The sequence below is a fragment of the Elgaria multicarinata genome, chromosome 5 (genome assembly GCF_023053635.1).
Source record: "Elgaria multicarinata webbii isolate HBS135686 ecotype San Diego chromosome 5, rElgMul1.1.pri, whole genome shotgun sequence".
NCBI classification, from domain to species: domain Eukaryota; kingdom Metazoa; phylum Chordata; class Lepidosauria; order Squamata; family Anguidae; genus Elgaria; species Elgaria multicarinata.
Window position 1 is genome coordinate 106,447,795 of NC_086175.1, and position 9,908 is coordinate 106,457,702.

Here is a 9,908-nt window from a genome sequence, read left to right on the forward strand (position 1 = left end):
GCCGAGGCTGCTGTCTCTGGAGCGGCTCAGGACTTCATGGCTGCCATGACAACCATGGGGCTGTCTCAACATGTCATCGGCCCAACACACGCAAAGGGACACACGCTTGATCTGGTTTTCTCGACTGGGCAGGAGGATGGTGATCTGGAAGTGGGGGAACTAACATCTACCCCCTTGTCATGGTCAGATCACTTCCTACTGAGGTTTAGACTCTCGGCGGCCTTTCCCCTCTGCAAGGGTGGGGGGCCTATTAAAATGGTCCGCCCCCGGAGGCTAATGGACTCCGATGGATTCCAGAGGGCTCTGGGGGATTTTCCTGCTGGTATGGCTGGTGCTCCTGTCGAAGCCCAGGTCGCTCTGTGGAATGCAAAGATGACTCGGGCGGTTGACACGATCGCGCCCAAGCGTCCTCTCCCTCTGAGCAGAGCCCGGTCAGCTCCTTGGTATACACCTGAGCTGAGGGCAATGAAGCAAGAGGGGAGACGGCTAGAACGCAGGTGGAGGAAGACTCGTGCTGGGTCTGATCGAACACGGGTTAGAGCTCACTATCGAGCCTACTCTGTGGCGGTGAGGGTGGCAAAGAGGCAGTTCTTTTCCACCAGCATTGCGTCTTCTCAGTGTCGTCCGGCGGAGCTTTTCCGGGTGGTTCGCGGCCTGTTACACTCTGGGCCAGGGCGAGAGATGGTGGAACCCTCGGTAGCACGCTGTGACAAATTTGCACGGCACTTTGAAGATAAAGTCGCTCAGATTCGTCATGAATTGGACACCACACTTAATGCAGCTCCACTAGTAGAGGTGTTCAGAGCGCCGTCCGGTTCAGTTTTATTGGATGAGTTTCAGTTAGTGAGGCCCGAGGATGTGGACAAGGTGCTTGGCCAAGTCCGGTCGACCACCTGTGTGCTTGACCCTTGCCCCTCGTGGCTCATTACATTAAATAAGGAGGGGATCGCCGGCTGGGTCCAGGAGGTTGTAAATGCCTCCTTGAGAGAGGGAGTGGTGCCGGCCTCTTTAAAAGAGGCGGTAATTAGACCACTCCTGAAGAAGCCTAATCTGGACCCGGAAGATGTTAACAACTACAGGCCGGTGGCTAATATCCCTTTCCTGGGCAAGGTGCTTGAGCGGGTGGTTGCAGGACAACTCCAGGCACTCTTGAATGAAACGGATTATCTAGATCCATTTCAATCGGGCTTCAGGCCTGGTTTTGGAACAGAAACTGCCTTGGTCGCCCTGTGGGATGACCTCTGTCGGGAGAGAGACAGGGGGAGTGCGACCCTGTTGGTTCTCCTGGACCTCTCAGCGGCCTTCGATACCATCGACCATGGTATCCTTCTGGATAGGTTGTCTGAGCTGGGAGTTGGAGGTACTGCGTTGCAGTGGTTCCGCTCCTACTTGGATGGCCGATTCCAGAAGGTGGTGCTGGGGGATTATTGCTCTGTGCCGTGGCACCTAAGCCATGGGGTTCCACAGGGCTCTATCTTATCCCCTATGCTGTTTAACATATACATGAAGCCGCTGGGGGAGGTTATCCGGAGATGTGGACTGAAGTGTCATCAATATGCGGATGATACCCAGCTCTACCTTTCCTTTTCATCAAACCCAGGTGAGGCAGTGGCTGTTCTGAACCAGTGCCTGGGCACGGTAATGGACTGGATGAGGGCTAATAAACTGAAACTCAATCCAGACAAGACGGAGGTACTGTTAGCGGGTGGTTCTTCTGTCCGGCGAGGTGATGTTTGCCCTGTCCTGGACGGGGTTGCACTCCCCCTAAAGGATCGGGTCCGTAGTTTGGGGGTGCTCTTCGATCCAGAACTGTCACTTGAGGCACAGGTGAACTCAGTGGCAAAGAGCACCTTTTATCAGCTCAGGCTGATATACCAGCTGCGCCCTTATCTGGACAGAGATAGCTTAGCTACAGTTATCCATGCTCTGATAACCTCTCGTTTGGATTACTGCAATGCGTTATACGTGGGGCTGCCTTTGAAAACGGTCCGGAAACTTCAACTGGTGCAAAACAGGGCAGCAAGGTTATTAACAGGGACTGGCCGGCGAGATCACATTACGCCAGTCCTTTTACAACTTCATTGGCTGCCAGTCCAGGTCCGGGCCCAATTCAAAGTGCTGGTATTGACATTTAAAGCCCTAAACGGTTTGGGGCCAGGTTATCTGAAGGAACGCCTCCTCCCATATGTACCTACCCGGACCTTAAGATCATCTACAGGGGGCCTTCTCCGTGAGCCCCTGCCAAAGGAAGTGAGGCAGGTGGCTACTAGGAGGAGGGCTTTCTCCGCTGTGGCACCCCGGTTGTGGAACGAGCTCCCCAGAGAGGTCCGCTTGGCGCCTACACTGTACTGCTTTCGTCGCCAGCTGAAGACCTTTTTATTCACTCAGTATTTTAACACTTAATTTTAACTTAAATTTAAATTTTACTGTTTTAACTCTGTATTTTAATCCTATATCAACTTTGCTGTGTGGTTTTATCCTGGTTGCGCTTTTTATACTGTATTTCGTAATTGTGTTTTAAACTGTTGGGTGTTTTACTGTGGTTTTAATTTTTGTGAACCGCCCAGAGAGCTTCGGCTATTGGGCGGTATAAAAATGTAATAAATAAATAAATAAATAAATAAATAAATAAATAAATAAGTTAACTAAAGATATAGTACTCCTCAATATAATGTGGAAGACTGTGACCTGTGTGTCTTTCTCAGTCCAGTACTCTTGATGGGCAGTTTCAGGGCTCAGCTCTTCCCTCTGATGGTTCTTTATCTTTAGACCAGACTTGGACAAGGCAGCATTTCAAAATAGAGGGCAGTCCTCTGTTAGCCCTTCAAATAGAGGACTGTCTCCTGTAAAAGAGGAGTTACAATATAAATGGAGGCAGTGGTTGAAACAACAAGACACAAAAAGAGTGCACAGCACTCAACCATGTATAAACTAAACAGACAGCAGTTATGTGTCAACAACTTTTTCATAAGAATTTTTCACCATATTCACACGTATTTCATAAAGAACACATTCAATTATTTCTTCAACATAGATAATTTCTTCACAGTATGGATGTTTATCCAGCATATATATATATTCTAAACAGACAACAATTATAATGTGTCCACAACTTGTTCACACATTTTCTTCAACATAGATCATGTCTTCACTATACAGATATTTATACAGAATATATATGTATTATTTATACAGATATTTATCCAGCGCATATATATTTAACAGGTGACTGATTCCATAAATCCTGCTTTCGCATCTGCTTCATCAGAAAAAACACTGCAATAAAATAGATAATAATGAAGGTTACCCTAATGAAAGGGTGATTATTCAATATAGTGAAAGAAAGAAATAGAACAAACATCCGCACCTCTTTTTGGGCTAAAGCAGTGGATACACAAACAGGGTCATATCCCCCAGACAAAATAGTCCTGTAAAAGAGGAGACATGGCTATTCAATTCCCCACCCCAACACTCAAGGGAATAGAGTGAATGGTCCCCTCCCTCAGGGGATTATAGGGTTACACCATGGCAGGGTCCTTGCTTAGTATTGCCAGTGGCCATGGATTCTCGAAACCACAGTGGGAACACTGTGTTCAACTCTGACAGGTGTGTAAGTTTGCTTGAAGTCTTCGCTGTATCAAAACAAGGGCCAGTCCAACCTAGGTGAATCTGGGTCCATTGACTAATAAGGTATTAGTTGAACAAATTGAGGGAGGGCACCATTTGGCCTAGGGAACTAAGACCTTCTCTAAATGAGCAATTTATAGTGGAAGTTTGCGGGTCAATTACATGACATCATCAACAGCCAGGATGTCTCCCACATTTCCTCGGTAATCCCGTGTTTTAAAAATACAGAGATAATTCAGTATCTAATTTATGGTGGGATTTATTCCACCACTAGATGATGCTGGTTTTTTTAAGAGAATAGGCTGCAATAGCATTCCCTTTTTCAATTCAAAATCACGTGGTTGCTGTTGGAGCCCCTTGTGAATTCGAAAAGACCCAAGACCTGGTAAGCATGTGGTTTTTCCCCCTTAATGTAGAGATGCTCTAAATTCTGGCTGTTCCCTCCATGATCCTGATGTCCACTCCTTCCTTTACTTGTTGTGCTGTGCAGGACTCCACTGTGCTCCAGAACAGGTGAGGAAAGAAGTTCAATACAGAACTGGGAAGGAAACAGATCGGAGGAACTATGCTTGCTTTGTTGCATCCTGGACTGGGAGATTTAAAGGTCTGTGACCATTTGGGAGAGTGAAGAGGCTGCCTCACGTGGCTGGAGTTGGGTATCATGGAAGGGCAGCAAATTAATTGTTAGTTTATTATTATTATTATTATTATTATTATTATTATTATTATTATTATTTATTTATTTATATAGCACCATCAATGTACATGGTGCTGTACAGAGTAAAACAGTAAATAGCAAGGCCCTGTGTTGAGGGGGCAATCTGTACATATGAAAGAAAATACATGAATTAAAAAATAACAGTAAAATGTTATGCTGCAGTATTCTTTTTTGTGATGTATACCAAGCTTGAAAAATAGCAATATTTTTTTAAAATTCATTCTGCCTTGTCAAATGTTTGTGAAGCACTCAGTGTGTGTCTCCCAGTTCACACTGTTTTCATTCCTGATGGAAGGCTACAAGAATTCATTCATTTTTTAACATTTGCAAAGTGACTTAGAGCAATAAAGTGTCATCTAATTAACGATGAAGTTTGTTCATAACTTCCACATCCGCTGTCAAGCAGAGACCTACAAGCAGGACATGGTGTAACAACACCTTCCCACCCATGTGACTTGTGTGGTAGCTCAGGGGTGAACTGAAATGCCCTAGGTCAGAACCAGACATATAGGATTGGGTCCAACCTTCAGGAGATGTAACTGTGGTTATCCACATGGCAAAGCCTACCTTTTGGAAAGGGTACGGGTAACAACAACAGTCTTGGATGGGAGGGAATAGGTGGTTGGAGTAGAACCCAGGACTCAACCTCTCCAGAGCAATAGTCTAGCCACAGATGGCCAGTTCAGATGACATTGTTCTGCTCATCCCAATTTCTGTAGCATTGAGAAGTGCCAGGAGTGCAGGGCTTACCTATATTTGGTTTCCTTTGGAGGATTGCAACTAGGCTGGCAACTGTTACCCAGAGGACCTTTTCTTCTGTCGCCCCCTGACTGTGGAATGGCCTGCCGGAGGAGATTTGTCAACTTAACACTCTAAACACCCCTTCTCGGCCTTTTGGCTAAGATCAAGTGTAGTATCTGAGTTTAAAATAGCTATAAAGAATAGCCTCTTCCAGCAGGACTACCCAGATGAAATTTAAACTTAAGGTTTTGAAGATGCCCTGATTGTTATTTTAATATTGCATTGGTTTTATATGTTCTTTTAATTTTATGCATTCGATTTATATTGTATTGTTGTATTACCACCCCACCTGAGGTCTGAATTCAATTTAAGAGAAGCTCTCAGGGACCACCACATCCCAATGGTGGTGAGGCAAAAGGGGGTGGGTGGGACCAAAATAACAAAAGTACCACAAATATTAGTATTTTTATTGAGTGATTTATTGCATGCTTGAGATTGGCCACTTGCTGAAGTTTTCCGGTCAATTTCATAACATTATCAACAACCAGGATGTCTCCTGCTGAATCCTCCTGGAATCCTGGGATAAAAAGAACCACTTTTAAAGTGGTAATAGCTGGGAAACAACAGGATCCTCTGCCACTAGATGGCGTTGTCTCAATAGAAAATGAAACTGAACAGAGGGGAATTATTCAATTCAAATCCTTTGTCACCCCTCTCTTCCTTTATAATTCAGCCCATAACAATCGCACCAAAGAACCAAGAAGCACAAAAGCTCCAGGTAAACACAGTTTCCTTTAATGTAGAGTTCCTCTGGGTCTCCTTTGAGTTTTGATCAAAACACTTGCAGCCTGTCTTCCAAAATGTTTCAGCTTTTTCCACTAACACCTCCGTCTCTGGCCAGAGGGGAAAAATAAGAACAAGTCATCTTTTTAAATCACCAGCTAGCCTTCTTGGGCTATTTGCTTGTAATTTCCCTTACAGAGATATGCCTGGCAACTTTGCCATTGTCTATTAAAGATCATTTGCAGTCATTGGCAGCTGGAATGTTACTAATGAAGGAGACAGAAACTTGACCTAACATAAGTGAGCTATATTTCTATAGATTTACATGGCTTCCCACCACCCTCTTGTCGAAGATATCTAATTTTTACCATTGTACAGGGCAATCTTGCACATGTTTACTTGAAAGCAAGTGTCATTGTGCTCAATGGGGCTTACTCCTTTGTAAGTGTGCTTAAGTCTTGCTGATAGTCCCCATTCCAGCTGAATTGAAGCTGCAAAGCACCACCCTAAATCATTTCTTTAATCTTTTGCTTGGTTTTCACTCAGCTATGATTATGTTTCTTCGGGGAATTAGAGGGATACAATCCAATGCAGGAATACTTACATGAATTCCTTTTGCAGTTACAATGGTTCTCAGCTCTTTCAGTGCTGACATCCGCTGACAACTGATCAACCACAAGAGGCTTCTGAGAATTTCATTCCTTCATGCCAGTCAATGTTCAGTTTGTTTACATGGCCTGGAAAAATAAGCTTCTGCCTTTGAAACATCTTATAAGATAATAAACTTTCACTTTCACTGTCTACATCAAAGTGGTAGTGCTTTGCCAAAAAGCCTAAAGGGAAGGTAATATCTGAACTTCACCGATGCCTATTGACTGGGGCTGATTACAGGGAGCATACAACTCCCCTGTTACAACAGCTGCTCTGGTTTCCAGTCTGTTTCTGGGCACAATTCAAAGTGCTGGTTATGACCTAGAAATCCCTATACAGCTCGAGTCCAGGTTAACTGAGAGACCGTATTCTCCCTTGAGAACCTGCCCATCCTCTCAGACCTTCAGGAGAGGCCCTTCTCTCTGTCCCGCCATCATCACAGGCATGCCTGGTAGGAAGGTGGGAGAGGGCCTTCTTGGTGGCTGCTCCAAGGCTCTGGAACTTCCTTCCCAGAGAGACTAGACTGGCTCCTTCTTTGCTATGTTTCCAGAGGCAGGCAAAAATAATTTTGTTCCACTAGGCCTTTGGGAATAGTCTGGACCTCTGTTAATGCACTGGGTTTTTTTTCTTTTTGTCATTTGTCTTTTAATTTTTTTAATGTTTTATTATAGCTGGTTTAATTATATTTTTAACATTTGTAGATTTCAGTTTATATGTTTGGAGTGTATATGTTTTAATTTTGTAAAGCTGCCTTGAGTCCCAATATTGGGAAAAAGGTGGGATACAGATGATGATGATGATGATGATGATAGCTTTCCCCAACCAGGTGCACTTCAGCTGTGTTGGACTACCACTTCTATCATCCACAGTAGCAATGTCCATGATCTAAGTGATAGCGTTCCCAATCTAGTCCAAAGTTGGCCAATCATGACAAATAGAAATTGATGAACATAGAACAGAATCCAACAAGACGAATATTTAAATTCGATTGTGCTAGCATAAGGGGCCAATAGCATTAGCTGCAATGATGGGATTCCCCAGAAAACCAGCTGATATTATTGGAGTTGCATGTGAAAATAAAACCAGCAGCGCACGATTGTTTAGCTTGGAAAAAAGGAGGGTAAGGGGAGACATGATAAGGATATAGAAAATTATGTACGGTATGGAGAATGTGGATACGGTGACATTTTTCTCCCTCTCATAATACTATAACCCATGTAGCCCTCTAATTTCCTGAAGATTTGTGGGAGATTCAGCACAGATAAAAGGAAGTACTTCTTCACACAGCACATAGTTAAACTATGGAATTCACTACCTCAAGATGTAGTGATGGCCACCAATTTGGAAGGCTTTAAAAGGGGGTTGGATAAATTCCTGGAGAAGGCTATCAATGACTGCTAGTCTTGATAGCTAAGGGCTACCTCCACTATCAGAGGCAATAAGCTTATATACACCAGTTGCTGGGGAACATGGGTGGGAGGGTGCTGTTGCACCTGTGTCCTGTTTGTGGGTTCCTGGTCATTAGCTAGTTGGCCACTGTGTGAACAGAGTGCTGGACTAGACAGACCCTTGGTCGGATTCAGCATGGCTCTTCTTATGTTCTTAAGTTCTTAACCATTCCAGCACACAAAACAAATTAAAACGAGCAACAGAATAAAGTGCCAAAAAAACTAAAACCAGTTGTTAAAATAAATAAAAATGTCTTCACCTGGGGAGCCAGGCAAGCCTTTCTGGGGGGAGCATTCTTCAAGTGGGGTGCCACTGCTGAAAAGCCACTTTCTCTCGTTGCCATCCTCTTTGCCTCATTTGATGAAGGCAACTGAAGGAGAGTCTCAGATGATGATCTTAATATCCCGGTAGTTATATATGGAAGGAGACATTTCTTCAGGCAACCTGGTCCCAGTCTTCCACAACCTAAGTGCCTCCAGATGTTTTTACTACAACTACCATCAACTGCAGCTGGCAGAGCCAATACATCTGAAGGAGCCAATACATCTGGAGGAACCCAGGTTGGGAAAGGCTGCAATGTATTAATAGTGAACTATTTATTTAGGTATTGCATTTATATCCTGCCTTTTTCCTCCAAGGAACCCAAAGCAGCGTAGATAATCCTCCTTCTCTCCATTTTATCCTCACAACAACCACCCTGTGAGGTAGGTTGGGCTGAGAGTCTGTGACTGGCCCAAAGTCACCCAGTGGGTTTCCATGGCCCAGTGGGGACTAGAACCTGGATCTCCTGACTCCAAGTCCAACACTTTAGCCACTACACTACACTGGCTCTGTGTGCCTATCCTTACATAGCCAAAATGGCAGCATCCTCACACAAAAGGGAAGTACCAGCAAGCTCTGGCACATTCCAAGGTTAGTGGAATTGCAAGCCCGCCCCCCCCCCAAAAAAAACAACACCTTCAAGTGAAAAAAAACCGTAAGGGGGTGTGGATCACAAAACAATTCAGTGGTGTGGGGACTGAATATTCTCAGTGAGTATGGAGTACTGGCTGTGGGGGGGGGGATGGGGGGGAATGGAACTTGGGGCAGGCAAGAATGGAATAGAATCTCCTTGAAGAGGGCATGGCTCACTGGCTGGCAAAAACATGAACAGGATCATTCCACACAGTGCCATTACATTGCAAGTCCCACTTGTAAGAACGCAAAATGATATCTGACTAACCTTCCTTACTCTCACTTCTGAGCTTGCTAAGAATTATCTGTTATTCACACCTTTGTTTAGGATGTTTGAAAGACTGCCCTCTCGTTCCAAACTTTCCTTCTTTTCAGGACCTGACGACATTCATGATACACTTAAAGGGGAAAAAAACCTTGGATTGTGCTGCTTGATTAAATACTTCTTAACAAATTAATTCTTCTTTTCCTATTTTTTCTTCTTCTTCTTCATTAGATACTCATGACAGGTTTTCAATTTGCCAGCTGGATTATTTGCATAAGCTTCTGTTGGCTGGCTATAAACACACTGCAAGACTTACTGTTTATGTGGCACGTTTACTGGAGACAGTTCCTTTTGTGCAGACTGTCTGCTATTTTTACCTCATGATTGCATACACAAAGCTAAATATTGAGGTATATGATCCAAAGAAGTGGTGCTAGATTGCCAAGTCACCAGCCAATGGCTCTCTAAAACCATGGGCCTAAAACCATGGTCCTGCAGCATGCAGAGGGGGTTCAACCCTTTTCTCCTGCATCGTAGTCCCAGCAAAAATTGCCCATCCCAAACCTGCTATGTGCCACAGCAAGGAACTTCAATGGGAGTCAATAGCTGCTTCCCTGCTGAAGAAGGAGGGAAAGCAATTTTCATCAGGATTGTGACACAGAGGGAAGGGATTAACTCACCGCCCTGTGCACCATAGTCCCAGTCCTGATTGATTCTCCT

At 44.3% G+C, this 9,908-nt stretch overlaps 1 pseudogene; it reads left to right on the forward strand.

Moving 5' to 3' along the window:
- Positions 1-5,223: 5,223 nt before the first annotated feature.
- LOC134399829 (U2 spliceosomal RNA) lies at positions 5,224-5,388 on the forward strand (annotated as a pseudogene).
- Positions 5,389-9,908: the final 4,520 nt, after the last annotated feature.